Source organism: Sus scrofa, chromosome 2 (genome assembly GCF_000003025.6).
Source record: "Sus scrofa isolate TJ Tabasco breed Duroc chromosome 2, Sscrofa11.1, whole genome shotgun sequence".
Lineage (NCBI taxonomy): Eukaryota > Metazoa > Chordata > Mammalia > Artiodactyla > Suidae > Sus > Sus scrofa.
In genome coordinates this window covers 103,188,584-103,212,149 of record NC_010444.4, presented here as the reverse complement: position 1 = coordinate 103,212,149, position 23,566 = coordinate 103,188,584, and the positions used below count along the sequence as shown (strand labels likewise).

Here is a 23,566-nt window from a genome sequence, read left to right as displayed (position 1 = left end):
AACCCTAAACAACACAAAAAGACAACCCACAGAATGAGAGAAAATCTTTGCAAGTGAATTGACTGACAAGGGATTAATCTCCAAAATTTATAAACACCTTCTGCAGCTCCACACCAAAAAAACAAACAAGCCTATCAGAAAATGGGCAGAAGATCTAAACAGACAATTCTCCAAAGAAGACATACAGATGGCCGAGAATCACATGAAAGGATTTTCTTTTCTTTTTTTTTTTTTTTTTTGCAATTTTATTTGTTTGTTTTTGTCTTTTTGCTATTTCTTTGGGCTGCTCCCGTGGCATATGGAGGTTCCCAGGCTAGGGGTCGAATCGGAGCTGTAGCTGCCGGCCTACGCCAGAGCCACAGCAACGCGAGATCCAAGCCACGTCTGCAACCTACACCACAGCTCACGGCAACGCCGGATCGTTAACCCACTGAGCAAGGGCATGGACCGAACCCGCAACCTCATGGTTCCTAGTCAGATTCGTTAACCACTACGCCATGACGGGAACTCCACATGAAAGGATTTTCACATCACTCATTATTAGAGAGATGCAAATCAAAACCACTCTGAGGTACCACCTTATACCAGCCAGAATGGCCATCATCCAAAAGTCTACAAACAATAAGTGCTGGAGAGGGTGTGGAGAAAAAGGAACACTAGTACACTGTTGGTGGGATTGTAAATTGGTGCAACCACTGTGGAAAGCAGTATGGAGATTCCTCAGAAAACTAAATATAGAACTACCATTTGATTCAGCAATCCCACTCCTGGGCATCTACCTAGAGAAAACCATGACTCGCAAAGACACATGTACTCTGATGTTCATTGCAGCACTATTTACAATAGCCAGAACATGGGAACAACCTAAATGTTCATCGACGAGGAGTGGATTAAGAAGATGTGGTACATATACACAATGGAATATTACTCATCCATTAAAAAGAATGAAATACCAGCATTTTTAGCAACATGGATAGACCCAGAAACTATCATGCTAAGTGAAGTCAGCCATACAATGAGACACCAACATCCAATGCTTTCACTGACATGTGGAATCTGAAAAAAGGACAGATGGAACTTCTTTGCAGAACAGATGCTGACTCACAGACATTGAAAAACTTATGGTCTCTGGAGGAGACAGTTTGGGGGGTGGGGGGATGTGCTTGGGCTGTGGGATGGAAATCCTGTGAAATCAGATTGTTATGATCATTATACAACTACAGATGTGATAAATTCATTTGAGTAATAAAAAAATGCTTCTTTTTGTAGAGTTTCAAAGCACTATTATTTATGTCTACCTAAAGGACACATGTAATGGTACACATTTATGATGAACAACTTCCAGGTCCTATACCTTCTTATTTTAGCCTATCTCTTACTAAAGGGTGCCAGTGGCATTTTGTAAATGTGTCTCAATTTAAATAACCCAAATAATGGCTTGATTTTCTGGATAGGATTCAGGTAGTACATGAACCTCCCTGAAGCTGTGTGCCCTGGTGTGTGTATATTCTTTAATAGATTAGAAGGTCTGTAGCTTTTCACTATATTCTTTTGTGACCAAAAGAGAGTTGAGAGACATTGGTGAAAGAATAGCAGCAACTAATCTCAGTGTCTTAACCTATGATCCAGGCTATGCCCTTGATACTTCGAAGGAAGACGGCAGAGAGCCATAAGGAAGGTTTGTTTCAAGGCAGCAGCAGGGAGCTGTGGCCGAAAGCTCCAGTGGCTGGGGCACCACGCCCTGTGGTGATAGAACCAGAATCCTCAGACCCAGAGAAAATCCAGAGATCAGATCTGATGGTGAAAAACATTCTTATTCTCTTTGCCACTTACCTATCTCTAGATGATCGGTTTTTTCTTTCTGGTATTTCACTTTTATATTTTTGTTTGTTTGTTTACAAAGTACAACTTCTCTTATAAATAAATGAATTCAATACACATCTCTTGGGTGTGAAGCCCAGTATCTGAGAGTCCACTCATTGGAGTCCTGGGTTCATAGCCCAGATCCACACTTTGTAGCCATATGACTCTGGAACAGGGACCCTGACTCTCTGAGTTTCCACTTTTGGACCTCAGTGTAAAGAAACATGTTCTCTGAGACGTCTTTCCAAGCAAACCCTTGAAGGAGCAACCCCTAACTAATGGGTCCACTGATAACATCGTAACCGTGACCATCCTGCCGGCCCTTCTTAGGCTCCCTGGCCTGCCTAGCCTCTCAAGCAGTGGAGCAGGTTAAGTTCTCCGTCAGTGCTAGTCTCAGCCAAGCACAGCCTCAAACTACCCTTTGCAGTTTGCTTGCTTTTCTTTGAGCCCATTTGCTCCACTGACAAAGCAATCTGAAAGACAGTGGCCATGTGCTCTGCAAGATGATTGATGACTGCAGAATAAGGAGAGGTGAGGTGGGGGGTGCAGGAGACTTTCCCAGGAACTGCTAAATTACACTAAATACTTTAGCTGCTCAGGGTACATTGGGGGCTGACCCTGCAGTCTCCCCAGTGCACAAGTTTATGCTGGTAAGTAACTAAAAATCAGAAGAGCATTAACTGTCTTAATAAGACTGGACTGTTTCTGCTTTACAAAGCTCAGGGTGGGAACATTAGGATTCCTTGCCATGATTAAAAAAAAAAAATTTTTTTTTTTTCAGGTTCAGAAGAAGAAGAAAAAACAAAGAGGGGTGGTATGAAGTTTCTCGGCACAAGCTGGGCCTGGCCTCAGGCATGAAGCTAAGGGTCCATGGACATGCTCCTTGGATTTTGCCTGAATCTTTGGACTCGGCTTCAGGTTTATCTGCCTGAATGTTTCCCTTCCCCCATAACGAATGAATCATTTCCTTCTCTCATATCCTGCCAAACATTTCACATCATACCTCCCATTCTTGGGTAGGTGCCTAAATTGAACAACTCACTATGATGAGAAAGCAACTGATGGGAAACAATTTTTCATTCTCATTTTATAAGCCTCTTGAAATATGCTTTTTGGGAGAGGCTTTAGGGCATGATAACCATGTCCAAGCTGGATGCTTTTGATGAAAGTCCATTGTCCACAGGATGCACTGTGGTAGGGAAGCTATCACAGAACCCAGAGGGGAAGGGAACCTGATTCCACCCCTTGAAACAATGTAAGGAGTCAGGCATCTGCCAATAATAATCCAGAAGGAAGTGGAAAGTCACTCTAGATAAAATAATGAGCTTCTGCTGCCACCTGGTGGAGTTCTCACCTTTAACCATTGTTAATTAAAGGGTCATTATCCAGAGAAACTACAGAGCTGTAGTTCTCAAAGTGAGCGCCTTTGGCCAGGAGTATGGGTGTTACCTGGTGATTTATTACCTATGACAATGGATGAGTTACTTAATCTTTACAAGTCTAGTTTCCTTAGTTATAAAATGTCTAACTCATAGCATTGTGAGAATTTAAAAAGAAAATGTAAATAACGGGAGCACTAATAATAAAAAATGTAAGGTGCCTAGTATTAAACTTAACCTAAACACTGGTAAATATGGAAAAAGTTATAATATTTCATTGAAAGATATTTGTGATTACCTCAAAAAAGGGAGCTCCTTGGAAAAGCAGAATCCTAGACTACTCTAGACCGAATGGATCAAGAGATACACTTAACAGGATCTCCAGGTTATTAGCATAGGCATTAAAGTTTGCAAAGCACTGTTTTGGAGATATATGCTCATTATAATTGCTACTTTGAGCTTTTGAACACCCTTAAGTTTTTCAAGTAAAAAGTGCTGTCATGGAGTTCCCGTTGTGGCTCAGGGGAAATGAATCTGACTGGGATCCATGAGGACACAGGTTTGATCCCTGGCCTCACTCAGTGGGTTAAGGATTTGGCATTGCCATGAACTGTGGTATAGGTCCCAGAGGTGGCTCAGTTCTGGCCTTGCTGTGTCTGGTGTAGGCTGGCCGCTACAGCTCCAATTTGACCCCTAGCCTGGGAACCTCCATATGCCATGGGAACGGCCCTAAAAAGATTAAAAAAAAAAAAAAAAGTGCTTTCATTGAAGACACTCAACACAGGACAGAGTGTGGACTGGAGGTGAAGGGCATTGGACTGGGGGTCAGACAGCACTCATTTTGTGTCCCATCCCTGTCATTTGCCACTAATCACATGTGGTGAGTTACTTAATCTTTCTGAACTTTAATTTTCTTAGTTATAAAATAGACAAGAAAATATCTAACTCAGCATTGTGAGGATCGAAGCAGAAAATGTAATTAACGTGCCTGCTATTAAAGCTAACAAAAGGTATTCAATTGTGAAAAAAAAAAAGGATAAGATTTCACTGAAAGACATTTGAAAAGATTTAAATAAAGGGAGAGATGAAACCAGGTTCAAGGCTAGGAAGACAATATTGTAAAGCTTTCACTCCTCTTCAAATTCATCTATTCTAATGCAAGTCGAATGACAGCTTCAGCTGGGCTTTTTGTTGCACATGACAAGTCCATTCTAAATTGTATGTAAAAGAAAAGGGCTAGGAATAGCTTTAACAACATCGAAAAAGAAGGCCAGATAGCAGAGGCACTCTATCAGATATCAAGACTTACTATAAAACTAATTGTTAAGGCAGTGTGGTGTGACAAAGTGCTGGACATAGCGACCCGTGGAACAGAGTGGAGAGTTCAGAAAGAATCCTGCTCACATTTGAGAATTTGCTGTATGACAGTGGTGGCATTACATATCAATGGAAAATGCAAGAGCTAATTGATAAATGGTCTTGCAATAATTGGCTATTCATATAGAAGTTACACACATATATGAAATTAGACCTCTTTATATCATATATTAAGTTAAATTATTTCCAGATTGATCAAAGATCTAAATGTATGAAGCAAAACTAGGAATCTTAGGGAAAATACAGAATTTCTTCATGATCTCAGTGTAGGGAAGAAAATATTAAAAAACTCACACAGCTGGAGTTCCCGTCATGGCTCAGTGGTTAACGAATCTGACTAGGAACCATGGGGTTGCGGGTTCCCTGGCCTTGCTCAGTGGGTTGGGGATCCGGCGTTGCTGTGAGCTGTGGTGTAGGTTGCAGACGGGCTTGGATTCCGTGTTGCTGTGGCTCTGGCGTAGGCCAGCAACTACAGCTCCGATTGGACCCCTAGCCTGGGAACCTCCATATACTGCAGGAGCGGCCCAAGAAATTGCAAAAAGACAAAAACAGAAACAAAAACAAAACAAAAAAACTCACTTAGCCAAAACTTAGGAGTAAAAGATTTTGACACATTTGATTATATAAAATTTTTAAAGTTCTGTGCATGAAAAGACACCATGAACTGAGTGAAAAGACTGGCCCTGACTACTATACATAAAGTACTACTATAAATGAAGAAAAAGGACAGACAACCCAATAGAAAAATGGACAAAAGTTAAGAATTTGTTCTTCACACACACATACACCCACACATAAAATACCATGCATGGCAGACATATTGACAAAGTACTCAGCCTTGGCACTTTACAGCAAAATACAAATTTAAAAGTAAAAAAAAATATATATATTTTACAACCAGCAGCTTGAGTCTGATGATACCCAGTTAAGCAGCAGTAGAGCTCTCCTAGTCTATTGGTGAGGAGTAAAAACTAACCCAGCACCCCTGGAGGGCCATTTGACATGAGCTTGTAAAGTTAACAGCGAGACCTTGTAAAGCCTCAATCCTGCCCCTATGGGCTTGTCCTGTAAACATTCTAGGGCATACACCCAAAAGGCATTTACAAGGCATTTACTGAAGCTTTATTATTATTATTATTTTTTTTGTAAATGCAAAGATATTGGAAACAACCTGGAGGTATATTAACACAGCGGAATAGATGAATACATTTTCTCATGGTATGGCATATTATACAGCAGTTAATAGACTGATTAGACATGCACATAACAACATACCCGAAGCATAAAGTTAGGCAAAAAAGAGAAGGCAAATGTCAAAGATATAGGAATAAAATAATACCATTTATACAATTCTCTAACCTATAAAATATTTTTTAATACATCGCCATTATTTTATTTATTATTTACTTATTTATTATTTTTTGTCTTTTTATGCCACACTCACAGCATATGGAGGTTCTCAGGCTAGGGGTCTAACCAGAGCTGCAGCTGCCAGCCTACGCCACAGTTACAGAAACAGGGGATCTGAGCCTCCTCTTCGACCTACACAACAGCTCATGGCAATGCCTGGATCCTTAACCCACTGAGGAGGCCAGGGATCAAGCCAGTGTCCTCATGGATCCCAGTCAGATTCGTTTTCGCTGAGCCATGACAGGAAGCCTATAAAATATTACTGAAAGTATTTCTGTGCATGAACATATGAACTAACAAATAACAGGCATAGGAATAAGAACCGCCAAATTTAGGATAATAGCTGCTTCTGAAGAGAATGATGGCACACAGATGCAGTGTCCTTACTGGAATATGATCTATAGCATTTAATAATTCAATAAGGTCTGTCGCATTTAATAATTTAAGGTCAGTGGTGGATACTTTTAAAGTAATATTCTCTGGAATTTTTACATGTTTGAAACAATTTAGAAAGAAAGAAACTCAAAGACATATATTAAAATGTGGCTTGGATTATTAAAGAGGATTGCAATCCTTCCAAATAAATGATTCTAAGATTAAATAATTATCTCCGGAAGGGAATTTTAAAAGTTCTTCACCTTAAAAGATCTGCACCAGCTTACATTTACTTTGTCTTATTGACATGTCTATAGAACACATTAATCAACCAATCACTTTTCCTGGGCACCTTTCGGAGGCCTAGCAGCAAGCTACTTACTGTGGGGAGGCCACAAGGGGAAGAACAACTGGTCTGTAACATATCTAAAATAAAGAAGAAAAAAGAAAGAAAGAGAAGAGGAGGAGGCGGAAAGGAAGGATTATTATTCCAGGCAAGATAGAGTCAACTTGCACAGTATCTATTTTAACAAGAACACTATTCATACATAAAAAAAATGAAGGTTATCTCTTTTAAAGTAGCTCCCTCATGCTTGAGACATTTATTCCTGGTGATTTCACTGGTAATTAAAATATTTTTGAAACTCCTCTTAGAGGGAGTTCCCATCGTGGCTCAGTGGTTAGAATTACCTTCAGAGTATACAGAAACCTAGGTGAGTTGCTCAAGTTAGGAAGCTATCTGGGAGATAAATTTGATTTTGGAGAGGAGCCAGGAGGAGTGGCCAAGGGACATAAATGGCTTTTGGTTAACAACTAGTTATAACCCAATTGTAGTGCCTTTGTTTTCCACACCACAAAATGATATCAGCATGGCACACAAATAAAACAGATTAGGCTGATAACGACCAGAGGTGGCTGCCCCGGGAGTGGCCTGTTCTGCCACCATCTCTGCCCTGCCACCCTGAGAGCTGACGTGGATGATACCCACACACCTGCAACTAATCATCGCACATGGCTGTTCCTCACACACTGGTGTTGCTGCTCTCCGTGCACCGTTTTATAAAATGACTCTCAGTCTGTGATAGGACCTGGTGGACATGCACCAGTACTGTTTGCTTTATCTGGGCACTGAGATTTTCTGGATCCTGTGTGCACTTAGCTGGGGGACACTGGATGGGGCTTTGGCCAGTGGACATGGGAGGCCTTCCAGTCTGGATCATAGACTTCCTGAGCAACTGTCTATGTTCCTCCTCCTCAGCCCACCGCCAAGTGTTCTACGACAGCAGAGCCACACACGGGAGGAGCCTTAATGCCTGAATCAGTATTTGGAACTGAACCTCCAGGAAAGGCCTCTGACCTGCTGTGGACTATGAGGTGAGTGAGAAATAAACTTTTATACTATTAAGTTAATGAGATATTATGGAGTTCCCCATGTGACTCAGTGGAAACGAATCGGACTGGCATCCATGAGGACGCAGGTTTGATCCCTGGCCTCGCGCAGTGGGTGAGGATCTGTGCTGTGGTGTAGGTCGCAGACACGGCTCGGATCTGGCATTGCAGTGGCCTGGTGTAGGCCGGCGGCTACAGCTCCGATTAGACCCCTAGCCTGGGAACCTCCATATGCTGCAGGTGCGGCCCTGAAAAGACAAAAGACCAAAGGAAAAAAAAAAAGTTAATGACATATTAGGATATTTTTGTCATGCAACATAGCCTTGTGTGTACTAATATAGAGACAATTTCAAAAAATAAAAATAAAACAAGATCTAAAACTCTTCTAAGCAATGGCAGCAGCGTCATAAACATATGGTCTCTTCAAATGGTAGGAAGGACAACATTGATTGTCAAGCATATTGGTGCTTGTGGACTTGTTTAAAATGTGTTATTATTACTATAGAATCACACCCTGCAAAGTTGTATGGTAAAACATTTTTGTGCTGATAGCTAGGTTTCTCTTGGAAGAGCTGGATGTTGAGGTCAGGTAAAAATTTGAGTTGGGGACAAAGAGGGGAGAGCATTTTCGGTCAAAGGGAAAAGGAAGCACGTGAAGAAAAGCCCTCTGACTGGGATGCAAAGTAGCTCATTATAAAGAGGAAAAATATTCTCCTCCCCCTATGCCTTTTGGTTTTTTGTTTGTTTGTTTCTAACCTAAACAAAGTATTTAGGAATAGCTGATCTTGTAATCATCTCATGGTTTTGAAAGATGGAGATTTTACATAATCGACCTCAAAATTCCACAAGTATTTTAACTTGTTATTAAAAGCACGGAAGTCACAATACCAATAGATAATGTTTATGGAGTATTTAACATGTTCCAGAACATAAGCCCAGGACTTTTAACTGGAACAAGCATCACTGTCCCCTGGGAGCTTGCTGGAAATGCAGGATATCAGACCCCACCTCAGACACACCGGATCAACAAATGTATGCATTTTAGTCAGAACCTCAGGTCATTTGTATCCATGTGCTAAGGTTTGAAAGTACTGCTTTGAATGCTTTATCTCAAATCCCACAAAAATCCTACTATCCACTTATGCTGTCTTCAAACATCTACAAGTATTTCCTATCATTATTAGAAGACTTCTGGAAGTCACAATACCAACAGGCAGTATTTATTGAGTATTTAACATGTTTTGCACAAACCTTGCAAGGTAGGCACAGGTGTTATTATTAATCCCACTGCAAGAGATAAGGAAACGAGGGTCTCAGAGATTAAGTCATTTATCCAAAAATACAGGTTTAGTGGCTCTGTTAATATGCATGCAATAAAACCTATGCCTGGCCGACTTCAGATTCTCAGCTTTTACGTCCTGCACTGGGGGTCTCTCCCTGTGTTGTAAAGGGCACTGTGGCTGGAAATGAGGATCCCTGGTGGCAGACCAACCTGACTGGAGGAACATATCTAGTTGGGAGAAGCCACTGAGTAACCTGCGATATCTAGAAAAGTGATTGTGAAAGGAAATCTTTGCAAAGGTGAATAAATGAATAAATACATATCGAAACATACACACATTCACACCCAGGCAAATATGCCAGTAGCAAAATGGAAAAGTGTTAACTGTAAGTCTTGTCTGAAAGCTTTAGCAAGTAAAGTCTAAAGGATAATTTTTAATTTCTTTCCAAAGGAAAATTAAATTATTTGGATATCCTCTCACTTATTAAATATACTGAGCCAAGAAGGCAAGACTTAGGGGTTTAACATGACACAATAGTGAGGAAATGGAGAGCGCTGTGGTTTTACTCATTGCAACCATTTCTATTGCTGAGAGCGCCTGCTATATATAATACAGTGGGCTCGAACTTCAGCAAGGAAATCATCTGTGGAGCTTGTTAAACAGTTTGCTGGGCCCTTTCCCAGTCTCTGACTCAGAAGGTCTGGGGAGGGCCCCAAAGTTCCACATTTGTGGTGAATTTCCACGGGATACTGATGCTGCTCATCTGGGGGCATCTTCAGGACCACTCAGGTGGTGTGATGTTTCAAAGGAAGAATCAGAGCCCAGGAGTGAGGTTTCTAGCTGTGCACAGGTGGTGTAAACCTCCCCATGTTGAAGAAAAGAGAGAAAGGGGATTGGGAGCATCAAGGTTTTCTGCACTGCAGGGCTTCCCCGGGGTGAAATTTCTCATTCTTTCTGAGACTGTTTGGACTTCAGAGAAAAAAACGTGAGAAGCAGGAAACAAAAGAATCTTTCTAAGATGGAGGCAGGACCGAGTTTGCTCTGTGGGGCCCTTTCCTGCCTCTGCTCTACCTTCTCCCCTCCTCCAGCCCCTCACTTCTATCTTAGCCTCTCATCCAGTTCTCAGCCTTTCTGTCAACATTTATTGCATGGGGTACTGGGCATATCTTATCTCTAATCTTAGGATAACTCCATGGCGTAGGTATTACTCTTATTGTACAGATGAAAAACTGAGACCCAGAGAAGGTAAATAATTGACAGAAAAATGACAAAACCAATAGATAGTGCAGTAGGGTTCAAATTTGGGTCTAATGCTCATCTCTCTGTATGACTCACCTTGGTCAGTGATTGTCCACATCAGTTTCCTATGAGAATCATACTGGTGCATGGGCCCCACACAGATCAGTTAATTCAGAATCTCAGTGTATGGCCAAGGGTGGTGGTATTTTTTTAAAATCCTCAAATGATTCAAATGTGCTGTCAGGATTGAGGACCACTGCTTTAGGAATATCTCCATTAGAGATCATTACAGACTGTCTATCTATCATTCATCTATCTATCTATCTATCTATCTTTCTATCTATCTATCTATCTATCTATCTTTCTATCTATCTATCTATCTATCCATATAGTTTTTTAAAATGATACTGCTCCCACAACACTCTGACATTGACCCCAAGGAATAGGAATGGTAGAATGATCCCTATACCTGTGTATTTGAAGGGCAATTTCAAATTTCACCAGCAGGAGAAGCTTTGTCTAAGATATCCCAAAGCTTCTTGAGAACACAATTGTCACAGGCTATATTAACAGGTAGCGACATTAGCATCATGAAATAATAAGTTTTTGCAATGAAGTAGAAGTGAGCCCAATCTCTCTGTATAGAGTCTACTGTTAAACATAGAACTGATGATGAGATCAGTATTCAACTTTCGATAAATAACTGTCTCTTACACATATAATATCTACTTATTGATACATATCTACTTTACCTCTGGGTAAAGTTGTTTCTAGAGCCTAACAGAACCTGCGTTCTGTTTGTTCTGCTTGCTCATCACCCCCCAGGAGAATTCAGTTATATGCTTTTGAGCATATGTCAAATATTATTTTTCCTTTTACCCTAAGAATGAAATGAATAACCTACAACTTTTCTTTACAGGCTGAGAATAGTTTTATACACCTAATTAAAGCAATTAAGCTGAATTGTCCCTCAAAAAAGGAGGAGACATTATAAAAGCAGGAGAGCGATGTATTTAAAAAATATGAGGGGTTTAGAATCAGACAACTAAATTCAAATTCTGGCTTTGCCCTTCACTAGCTATGTGAACTCGGGCAAGTTTAAGGTCCACCTTCTCATTTTTCTTATCTGGCAAGTGTGCCTGTTGATATCTACTTAGACCGGATGTTATGATGCTTAACACATAGCACGAGGCAGATAGTCCATAGAAGCAGCTACTAGTATGTACAATGAAGTGCTAGGGACAGTTTAAAGCTGAACAACTCCACTTGAATGTTTCTCTAAAATTTCATGCTTGCTGTGCCGGAAACTTAAATTTACCCTAATCTTTAGTTTTCTACCTTGATGTGTGACATCACCATCCTTGACACTCTAGTGAGATTCCTTGAAGTCAACCTCAGTGCCTCCTCCCCTTTTTCATCCGCCTTCTCTCCATCTCCTGGGTCCCCCAAACTCATCTCTCTTATGTTTCCACAGGCTCCAACTAAGTCAGATTTGATCTTCTTTTGCCTGGACAAGTGCAGCAGCTAAGGGATACATTTACCTCCACCCTTCTCTGCCTCTTGCCTACCAAGCTCATTCTGCAAGTTGCTGACAAAGATATCTTTTTTTTTTTTTTTTTTTTGTCTTTTTGCTATTTTCTTTGGGCCGCTCCTGCGGCATATGGAGGTTCCCAGGCTAGGGGTCGAATCGGAGCTGTAGCCACTGGCCTTCGCCAGAGCCGCAGCAACGCAGGATCCGAGCCGCGTCTGCAATCTACACCACAGCTCACGGCAACGCCAGATCGTTAACCCACTGAGCAAGGGCAGGGACCGAACCCGCAACCTCATGGTTCCTAGTCGGATTCGTTAACCACTGCGCCACGACGGGAACTCCAAGATATCTTTTTGATCACACATCTTTGATAGATGGCCATTGCTACACAACAAAGTCTAAGGCTATGCATGGAAACTGGGTGGCCTGCATTCTGCCTTCTGTGACTTTTAGCCTAATTTTCCATCCATCTCCAATTCTTTGCTCCACTACCTTCCCAGTGACTCAATGATTCATTCCTACAAAATCGGTCCACACTCTCTCACCTGATTCCCTAGCACTCCTCTTCAGCCCTTTTATGTGCCCAATCCCCTGGAATTCCTATTGCTTCTTCACCAGTGCAAGCTATTCAAGTCCTACAAAGGCCAGTTCCATCACTATGACCACAGTGACCTCCTCCCCCAGATCTCAATGACAACCAATTGTTTCCTTCTAAACACATCTCTGCCACAGTGTTTAAAATTCACCACGTAGTGCTGAGCATCAGCATCAGCTGTGCACAAGTTTATCTGTTCCAGTCCCAAATTTCTAAAAGGTCTTAAGACAAAGTACAATTCTCATTCATCATCTTATTTCAGACATGGTGGATTCAAGATATTATTGAGAATCAAGTGATTATAGCATATTGTGACTATAATGAGGAATGAGATCCTATTTACCATTGCATTCCCTGTACACAGCATATCATAAGTCCTCAGTAAACATCAGCTGAGTTGGTGAGTGAATACATGAGGGAAATAATTAAGAGAAAACTCTATGCAGGCTAGCATGGTATTTAATATTTTACATTCGATTTTTACTTCCATTCATAATTTTGTCCAAGATTGGACCCATTTTCAGTAAATGTTACTTCTTTTAATGTCAAAAACAATGAAATACGGAGCTTTCTCCAAAAAATGGGATGCTGATCATGCTGAAAACAAGGCAGCTAAGAGCCAGAGGGATACACACACACACACACCACACACCACACACACACACACACCTACCTGAACTATAGTATCATACAAATTTCAGGAGAAGCTATTCTCCTATAACAAGTAACAAGCAGGAGTGTATTTTGTAGAACCCTTTAGAGACAAGTAAAGAAAGTCTGCCTAGCAAAAAGGATGCCAAATTCTATGTGAACTAACAGCAATAGTGGATGCAGAGACTTAGATATTCTTGTTAATGATATTACAAGAAACCAAAATCCCAAGTGAACAGGTATGAGACAAAGAAGTACATCAACCAAAACTGGGTCATGAAAGAAGAAAACACCTCACTGGGAAAAGAACTAAGACTACTCCTAGCAACGTTAAAAGGTTCTTAAGTTCTTCAGTGAGGATGTACTTCAAAATAATATCAAAACTCACTGACATGTCCAGTTAAAATGGGATGGGCCACAGAGGGACTATTTCACAGAGTGGCTGGCTCAACAATACACCTCAGCATGCGAGACACTGGCCAAGACTCTCTCCCTCCAGATGTCACTTAGGTAACAGCTGCCAGGTTTCACCTCTGGGACTTTTTTTCCTGCATTTTAATGACTGAACAATACTCCTAGAGGGGCATATTCCGTCTTTGGGTAGTATTAATTACTGCCTTGGTTTTTCTTTTTCTTTTTCTTTACTTTTTTTTTTTGTCTTTTTGCTGCTTCTTTGGGCCGCTCCCGCGGCATATGGAGGTTCCCAGGCTAGGGGTTGAATCGGAGCTGTAGCCACTGGCCTACGCCAGAGCCACAGCAACGCGGGATCCGAGCCGTGTCTGCAACCTACACCACAGCTCATGGCAACGCCGGATTGTTAACCCACTGAGCAAGGGCAGGGATTGAACCCGCAACCTCATGGTTCCTAGTTGGATTCGTTAACCACTGCGCCACGATGGGAACTCCCGGTTTTCCTTTTTCTTTTTAACCTAAAGAGACATCTTACTGTCAGTCAACAGATAAATGGATTAAGAAAATGTGGTACATACACACAATGGAATACTACTCAGCCATAAAAAAGAATGAAATAATGCCATTTGCAGCAACATGGATGCAATGAGAAATTTTCATACTAAGTGAAGTAAGTCAGAAAAACAAAGACAAATACCATACGATATCACTTATATATGGAATCTAAAATATGGCACAAATGGAGTTCCCATTGTGGCTCAGCAGTAAAGAACCCAACTAGTATCCATGAGTATGCCAGTTTGATCCCTGGCCCTGCTCAGTGGGTTAAGGATCTGGCATTGCTGTGAGCTGTGGTGTACTTTGCAGATGCAGCTCAGATATCAAGTTGCTGTGGCTGTGGTGTAGGCCAGTAGCTGTAGCTCTGATTTGACCCCTTGCCTGGGAATTTCCATATACTGCGGGTGCAGCTCTGAAAAGCAAAAAATAAAAATTAAAAATGAAATAAAATAAAATGTGGCAAAAATGAATCTATCTATGGAACAGAAACAGACTTGCAAGCATGGAGAACAGACTTGTGGTTGCTAAGGAGGAGGGGAAGGGAGTGGGATGGACAGAGAGTTTGGGATGAGTAGATGCAAACTATTACATTTAGAATGGATAAGCAATAGGGTCCTGCTGTATAGCACAGGGAACTGTGTCCAGTCTCTTGGGATAGAACATGATGGGGAGTGATACAATCAAAAGAATGTGTAGAAATTGGCCAACATTGTAAATCAACTATACTTTAATAAAATATGTGTGTGTGTGTGTGTTATATATATATATATATATATATATATATATATATATGTCTTTACTGGTATGCTAGCCTTAATATGATGTAGCATATCTTTTTTCTCTTTCCCAATAGACAAATTAGAGTGATATTGACATCCCAGGGTCTGTAGCCATATTACCACACATCTTCTCCATTTGTAGTAATTGGCCGCAGGGATGGTTACAGCACAGAGGCTGTCTGGGCCATAGTCCCTCACTTCCCTGACCATGGCAAGTGGTTCAAGGGGTGAGCACAAAGTCAGGACAATCAGAGTCCTTCCCTGGGTTTTTCAAACTGAGTTGGGAGAAAAGAAACTGTGTTTCTTGCTTGATTAGAATGCTATATATAAGCTCAGAACTGCAAGCATCCATGGTTCTAGCCTAGTGGTAAGAGACTGGATCCAACATGCAAATGGAATGAGAGAAAGAGAGCTGGTGACATAGAATCCCTGGTTCCAGCATCTCCAGACACACCTGTGTCCTTTCTGATTCCATAAGCGAATAAACACCTCCCAACTTTGTTTTCTCTTAATTCGGTTTGACTTTGGTTTCTTTCTCTTAGAACCAAAAAGAGTCCCAATAAGTATATTTTCAATCCATCTTGTACTGATTTCAAGATTTAATTCTCAGAGAGCAGTGCTACTCCTTTTTCTGTCCCGAATCGGCTATTTTAGAGAACAGGTACCACTCTATCTCATCCATCACACTTCAGCTACATCGTCCTTTTCTCTGGCCCGTGGTCATGCCAGGCCCTTTTCTTCCAGGTCTTTCCATTTGCTGATCCTTCTGCCTGGAAAGACTCTCTTTTTATACTTGGCATATTCTCAGTATTTGAGTCTCATCCAAATATCACTTTCTGGGAAAGGTTTTCTTTGACCACCTTAAACAAAGTGATCCTGTAAGTTTAATTTGTGACCCTGTTTATTTCCTCTATAAATATATATGAATATGGATTTATCTTGTTTGTGTGTTTGTGATCGATCTCCCTCCACAGAACATAGGCTTTCCAAGGGTTATGTGTGACACTGTCTTGTTCCCAGTGCCCACCTTATAGTAAACATTTAAACATTTATGAAGTGCTAAATTAAAATATCATTGCAAGTGCTACATATAATTATCATTGGGGTAACAGTATTGCATGAAGTCTATGTACTTTGCATACTTTCATGCCATGGTATGTTCCAGCCATTCTGAGCCATCCCTGGCTCTCCTATTAAAGTTCTGAGTCTGAGTGCTCCTTCGGATATTCTTTCGTATGGACCACAGAGACCCTACATGATAGTGACAGCTGGGATTCTGCTGTTCAGAGTGCAGAAGTCAGGTCTAAAAGTCTCGTATAGAACGAGCAGCCTGACCTTTAGAAGAGTGTGAAGCTAAACTCCAAAGGGGAGTTCAGAGGGAACCTTGGCTGAAGGAATCATTTGTTGCAGTTTTTTTTTAAAGACACTAGGTGGCAGGTGACTATGTTCTCAGCTACTAACTGGAGCAATTACCATTATAATGCACACCAAATGCTAGATAACTTTTTTTCCTGGGGACATTAATGTCACAGGAATTGTAATCAGTAGATGATAAGAATTATGATTAGGGTTTCGGCCTGAGTCTATGAAGAGTAGGATGTATTCTGAAACTCTACTTCCAGATTCGCAAAGGAAATGTGCAACATGGAAAGAATAAAAGACCAATCTAGTAGGAAGATTAGTATCAGCTCCAGGGTACCGCCAAGAAAAATAATATCTATATAATAAAGCTAAAATTACTTTTTTTTCACTGTAATAAGAGTTCTGTGCCTTTTGGATTAATAATCTAATTTAGTAAATAATTGATTGTATCTTTCTCTTTCTTTTCCCTTTCCAACTTAAACACCAGGGAGATGGTTTCTTTAAAGTCTTTCAAGTAGAAACAGATCAGAGGATCTATTGTTTCCCTGGTAACCTTCTATGCAGAGTCCTGGACTTGGAGAGCCTTTATTTCCTGCCAAGGCCAGAGAATATTGGAGAAAACAATCTGAGGGTTACATGCAAAAGCAGATTATTTTGTTATTTCTTTTAATTAATCAAAAATGTTCAAATCACCTGCTATTAAAGAAAAATGGAACACTAAATGTGACAAGCATAATAAATTCTAACAAATATCTTTCCTTTCCATGTGCAGTCTATAAAGAGTGGTAGTAAGGAAAGTGATGGGAAGAGAGGCAGAGGAGGAAGAGGGTGAAAGAAAAAATATGGGAATGAAAGGTAATGAAGGAGCCTGGGGAGATTTATTCACACAGAATGGAGAGATGGGAGAGAGGAAAGAAAGGAAAGGAGCAGAGAGAAACCAAGGGAGTCACACAAAGAAAGATAAATGGTGGAGGGGGGATGGGAAGCAGATACACATATAAGGAAGGCAGAGGAATACAGAGAGAGAGAGGGAGGAAAAATCCAGAGAAGGAGGAGCAGGGAGAGATTTAATAGGTTTTGAAATGTTTACATCAGCAAGTATTTCTCTAAGACTTCTTTTTTTTTTTTTTTTTTTTTTTTTGTCTTTTTGCTATTTCTTTGGGCCGCTCCCGTGGCATATGGAGGTTCCCAGGCTAGGGGTCGAATCGGAGCTGTGGCCACCGGCCTACGCCAGAGCCACAGCAACGCTAGATCCGAGCCGCGTCCGCAACCTACACCACAGCCCACTGCAACGCCGGATCGTCAACCCACTGAGCAAGGGCAGGGATCGAACCCGCAACCTCATGGTTCCTAGTCGGATTCGTCAACCACTGCGCCACGACGGGAACTCCTCTACGACTTCTTAATCTTCAAACTTCAGAATAAAATCACCTGTTATTTGCTGCCCTTCTAGATTTTATCCATCAGTGAATCATTGCCTACTGCTCTTGTCCCTAAGCCTTGGAAGTTTTGCTCCGAATAAATGTGAGTAAGCCTCTTTTCGGTTGCAAGGACCAGAGAGGGGCTTGGGTTTAGTCAGATGATTAGAGTACATGGAAGGGCTATGCAGAGAAGGAAAGAAACAGGAAGCATATGTAGCCAGGCTGTTCAGAAAAGTAGAAGCTGGAAGATCTCAGGTGAGAGCACAGTTCTAGCCACTAGGGGTCCTGTCACTGGGTCAGTACCACAGATCTGTTGTTCCTTCTTTGGTTTTTCTCCATTCCTATCACTTCAGTTTCCAGCTCTGCTTTCTGCTGCTCCCCACCCCCTTGCCCCACCTTGCTTCCCTTATCAATGATTTTTTTTCTCTGTCTCTGAAATCAAACTTGGTAAATTGAAGGATCCATGTTTTGGTCAGTCATGCATTTAGGGTGCCCTTACTGGGCAGAGGTCTTGCCTGAGGCTATGTCAGAGACTGGCTGGCCTTGAGTTAGGTATCCACTCATGTTTCAAATACGTGGAAGGGCCAAGGGGTACAATGTGTTTGTGAGAGAGCTTTGTGTATTACGTAGTGTATATGGCAGATATCCAGAAAGAGAAAGAATCAAACTGAAAGGCATACTGGTTCATAGAACCAATGCATTCCACCCTTGCCCATTAGGTGCTGCATTCTTTTTAGGGAGGGACGCATATGGCTTCAGTAACTCCCATGTTATATTAAACCTAATCAAACCTCTATAGGCACACTCACAAACCCAGAGTTAAGTTTAGCCTCTCCATCCAGAAGATAGAACATGAATCACTTCACACTTGCAGTCTGAAGTCGTGACTTTGGGTTTTTTTAAAAAAATCCAAGCCCAATGAAGCAAGAGGGGAAGGGGAAATACAGGAACTGAATAAGCTCTTGGAAGGAGAAAGAGAAGGGAAGAAAAGAGATTTCCCTCTGGTGAGAAAGGGAGGGAGGTCTGTGGGCAGGAGATATACCTGCACCCGCCTCTGCCCAAGTGGGTGGAAACACATCACAGATGGTGGTGGGGCGTGGGATTTCCAGCCTCTGCAAACATTTCTGTACCTACCATGTGACCTGATTTCAAGGGACCGCTGTGGGTTTAAGGAATGTAGATGTCATAGCATCTATAATGACTTGAAGAATGAAGACCCCAGGAAGACAAATGGAGAAAAGAGATGTTTTCCGGATACTCTGTAGAACTTGCAGGTTCTTATCAGATCTCAATAGGGAGTCAGTCCCAATAGTACCTGAGGTGACTTTCCTTACAGCTTGGCTAGATGTTTGTTTAAATTCATATTTCCTTTGATTTATAGGAAATAGAGAAATAGAAATAAATATTTTTTTAATCCCTGAGTTTAGAGACTGGAAATCATACCACTTGCATTTTCTTGATCACTGGGGACAAGAATGACTGTAGTCAGCCTGAGGACAGATTGGGGCACTAAACACCGAATTCCCCTTCTCTTCAATTCCCTCAGTTAAGAAAAGTCTTGGTCAAATCATGGTTTGTACATTGATGTTTATCTGACAACTTAACATTTTTTAATAAACATAACCACACTTCTAAAAGTCTCACAAAAGTTATGTATCAGTGCTTAGTCATATCAGAATGCTATAGCAAAAATACCATAGGCTAGGTAGCTTGTAAACACCAGATACATATTTCCCACAGTACAATAGGCTAGAAATCCAAGACCAGGGTGCCAGAATGGTCAGGTTCTGATAAGAGCCCTCTTCTGGTTTACAGACAGTCACTTATCATTGTATCCTCACATGGCACAGAACAGAGAGGGAAACCAGCACTCTTGTGACTCTTTTAAGGGCACTAATCCCATTCATGAGGGTTCCACCCTCATGACCTCATCTAACCCTAATTACTTTCCAAAAGCCCTACCTTCGAAGACCATCACATGTGAGTTTGGGGAGAACACAAACATTCAGTCCATAACAGTGATCATCATCACCTTTCTTCATAGAAAATTAGAACCAGGACAATGTTTATTGGCTTGTTCTGTAGCATCCAGCCATGAGACCATAGAGAGGAAGAAAGTAGAGGCAGGCCATGGCATTTCTTCCCAAATATCAAGGCTGTAGTCCTAGTGAAGGGGCAGCTGGGGGAGGAGCCTGTTTTCCCCAGGGGTGTCATGAATGGGACATGACTGTCCTTTTTGGTCCTGGACATAGCGGGGTCTTAGTGCAGGGAACTAGATGGTCTGTGGGGAGATTTGGGGACCTTTCTCAACTTGGATGGAGAGAAGCATATGGGAGATAGGCAAAGAAAAAAAGTCTCTTTTCATGCAATTTGGACAAGAGGAAATCTACAGCAAAGCTAGAGTGTATTTCCCTCTAGGCTGACTGTGAGCTCTCATTAGGCATAGGAGCCAGAGCTTATTTATAGAATTGTACTACAGTTGTGCTGTGTCTGGACAGCCAGTCTAACCAATTCTCATCAAGCTAGTTGTAGGAGTTCCTATTACAATGAATTTCCATAAAATCAGTCTTTGGGCTTAGCATCTCTGGGGGATGTGAAAGCCCACATTGACTCTGAGGGATGGCAGAGATGAGGCTCAGCTGACAGTACTGCTGCTCCCCCTCCCCTGCCCTATGCCCCAGATTTCTTCCCTTGTCTTCCTTCCTCCATCCCTCTCTTCCTCTTCCCTTCCCCTTCCATCCCTGCAGATGCCCACGGGATGACTCAATGCCAGTGTTGAACCACAGAGCTGCTTTGCTCCTCACTTAACTCATTTATAGATGGGTGAGGTCTCCTGAGTCAGGTTACAATGAGGCTGAAGAAAATAAAAATAGCACATATGAATGTCCTTGCACGGAGGAGCCACTTGATAATTATTTGGTAGGAAATAAGGAAGGAAAAAAGGCAGTGACTTAAGTGCTACCCAGTCCATGGAAAGATAAATCACTCGATGAGGCTTACTGGGTGGTAGGATGTGAGGAGGCTGAGTCAGAGCAAACTAATGAAGGAGTGTGATGTTGGAAGGTGCAGGCTGTCACTGCTGCTGCTGACGTTATTGGAAAGAGATATAAGACTGAATCTCTAGTCGGTGGTAATTAGAGGAGCTCCCTAGACACTTCATGTGGCTGGGATGGTAACCTTCATGTCCTGCTTGAGAGCAATTCCTGTTTGTATAATTACATCCTGACAGCAGGCCTCCAGCTGCATGGTTTTTACAAAAAGATAATATTTCTTCTATTGTACTTGCTGTAATTAGCCTTTCACCAAGGTGACAAGGAAAAGGTGAGAGTATGTGATATGGTCTCCTCTTTCTTAGGGCAGATGGGTGAAATCCCCAGGGGCAGAATGCGGCCTTAGGAAAGTCTGGAGAATGCAGACACCTTAAAAGGTGTTCTGAAAGTATTTTTCATAATGCTTCCTGATATGGTCTTCATAACAATAGTAATTATGAGGTCAGACCCTCAAAGTAAAAGATGGTGCTTTCCTGATTGTCACCATCTGGTATGACCAATGGTGTCCCTCCTCCAAATCCATTTGCAGAAGTCCGAACTCCTAATGTGATTGTATTTGGAGATAAGCTCGTTAAGAAAGATCTAAAGCTAAATGAGATCATAAGCGTGGCACCTTGTTTGGCTGGGACTTGTGTCAGCATAAGGAGACACCAGAGATAGCTCTCTCCATGTGTGCAAAGAGGAAAAGCCGTGTGAATGCAATGACAAGGTAGCTGTCCACAAACCAGAGATGTCACTCCAAACCAACCTGACCTACTCCAAACCTGTGGGCACCAAGGGCTGTGGATGCAGTGCTGTGGGCCAGTTGGGTCAGGCCTCCAGTCTCCAGGGTACATGTTGACGCCCCTGCTGGGATCCTTAGGGAACAGTGAAGAGGGAAGTATCCCTCAGCAAGTTCATCATGCACTTGGCTGCATCTGGTTTTTAGTGGTCCAGCTACAGTCATCACAAAGGGCTCTGCAGCCTAGTCCCTGTTCCTTAGCACCTCTGTTCGTTTCCTACTATGGTGGTAACAGATTAGCACACAATAGTGACTTAATATAACAGATTTACTCTCTTACAGTTTTGAAGGTCAGAAGTCAAAAATCAGTCTGACTGCACTAAAGTCAAGATGTTGGCAGGAGGGCTTGCTCTGGAGGCTCTGAGGGGGAAATCTCTTTCCTTGCCCTTTGCAGCTTTTATTTTTCTTTTTAATTTTTTTCTTTTTTCTTTTTTTTTTTTTTGGAACCCAGCAACACATTGAGTTCCCAGACCAGTGATCAGATCCAGATGCAATGGCAAAGGATACTTAACCCACTGGTCCAGGTGGGGGATGGAACCTGCATCACTGTACTCCAGAGATGCCGCTTATCCAGTTGTGCCATAGACGGAACTAGTGGTCACCCATATTCCTTGGCTTGAGGTTGTTTCCTCTGTCTTCAAAGAACATCCCTCCAATCTCTGCTTCTATCACCTCTGACTCTGCCAGAATCCCTCTTAAAAGGGCCGCTATGATGACATGGGTCTCATACAGATATTTGCCCTACTTCTTGATTTGACCTCATCTGCTGTTGCTTTTGCCATATGAAGTATATTCACAGGTTCTGGGGATAAGGACATGGACATATTCAGGAGAGCATTCTACAACCTACCACACTGCTCTCCCCTGTATTCCACACTCCCAGGCACAGATCTTTACCGAGATCACCCCCATTTGCAGTTTCCTGTGTGCTCCTTACATTCCTCCTGCCTGGACTGAGTCTCTCTTCCTTGAACATTCATGTCTCATGCCGCCTCCTCCAGGAAGCCTTCACTCACTTCTCCAACCCACACTGATTTCCATACTACTTAAAAAATGAATTCCATTATTTGGTTCTAATACATTATGCTGAGTTCAATTCTATTTTGTTTCACATATATTTGTCTTATTTCTCCAACTGAATTATGTTTCCCCTCTAAGTTTTGTACTTCTTCCCTGTGTTCTTCCTCTCCATTCCTGTAATTTCTTTGGCCCCTAGGTCACCTAGGTTCTGTGTCATGCCCCAACTATGTGCTTGAACCCACCAGTGTTCCTGCTTGTTTGTTCCCCATGCCATTCTTGGCCTCGGTTGTGGATCAATCTCCTGATCTGGTCCTTTCTGAGGTCTTGTTCTAGAAACCTTCCTTGAATCTACTACTTTTTAGAGCTGGGGTCTTACCTTGTCCTTTGGGTTGTCCTTCCCTCGGGCTTGGAATTCTGCTTCTGATTCCAGGTTTCCCTCATGACCAGGAACTAAGTCCTCACACAAGCTCTCCAGATAATAACTATTTGATAGGAATCTAGGGACCCAGGCTACACTCTGACCTTGTAGCTGAGCCCAGTCCATATATGAAGACCCTGCTACCTTACCCTAGAGTTGCCCATGCAGGACATCGTCTATGTCTACAAACATCCACCTCTGCATTTGAGGTGAATCTCCCAGCTCCTATTATGCTGCAAGGTATACACATCTCCTGGGAGCCTTAACCACATGCATCTTTTATCCTGTTTCCATGAGTAAGCAGACTTAACCTCACAAATGTCTCCTATATAGAACATGAATCTCCCTAACATACCTGCCACAGACATAGCAGGTTTCAAAACCAGCATCCAACTGATTGGGGAATGGGTTTTATTCTCCCTATACCATGTTGGCACATTCAAGACAAAATGTACTTTGTTAGGGACACATTCTGGAAAGAGAGCTGTTTAATTTGTCTCCTCTTTCTGGAAACATTAAAATTAGCTGCATTTGACATTTGAAATTCATCTTTTGAGAGCTTGCTGGATGTAAGCAGTAAGGATACCAAGATGAAAAACACTCTCCCTGCCCTTAAGAAACCCCTAATCTAATATGGTACATAGACAGGGAGAGCAGAAGTTAACATGGGCAGG

The 23,566-nt window shown here is 41.9% G+C and overlaps 1 long non-coding RNA gene across 1 annotated transcript in view; it reads right to left on the bottom strand.

Annotated features, from left to right (window-relative positions):
- The window catches only part of LOC106508433, a 661,471-nt gene that overhangs the window by 40,909 nt on the left and 596,996 nt on the right, over positions 1-23,566 (bottom strand). Inside the window, exon 13 of the long non-coding RNA XR_002342060.1 lies at positions 6,787-6,830. This is a non-coding gene — a long non-coding RNA (uncharacterized LOC106508433). The remainder of the gene's footprint in view (positions 1-6,786; positions 6,831-23,566) is intronic.